This window comes from Aplysia californica, unplaced genomic scaffold (genome assembly GCF_000002075.1).
Source record: "Aplysia californica isolate F4 #8 unplaced genomic scaffold, AplCal3.0 scaffold01022, whole genome shotgun sequence".
NCBI lineage: Eukaryota > Metazoa > Mollusca > Gastropoda > Aplysiida > Aplysiidae > Aplysia > Aplysia californica.
The window spans coordinates 2659-2966 of NW_004798292.1; positions in this window are offsets into that span (position 1 = coordinate 2659).

Consider the following 308-nt stretch of genomic DNA (forward strand, 5'->3'; position numbering starts at 1 on the left):
TCCAGTTTCTTCATTTTCTTTATTTTGACGAGCACCTGATTTCACCACGCTGTCTCTCAGTCAAGGAAAATCATATTTATGAGCCCGATCCTGGGTGTATGTCGTGCATGGTATATAATGAGAGGAAGGGGGTACTTTTGAACCCCATTCTTTGGCAAAATCGCCCCCATTAGAAGATGAGATAAGATAATAGATATTATTATCAATCTTTATCTTCCAGACAATGGCACATTGGTTTGAGGTTTCAACACAAACACATAACCACACACACACGCGCGCACACACACAAACACACATACACACATACA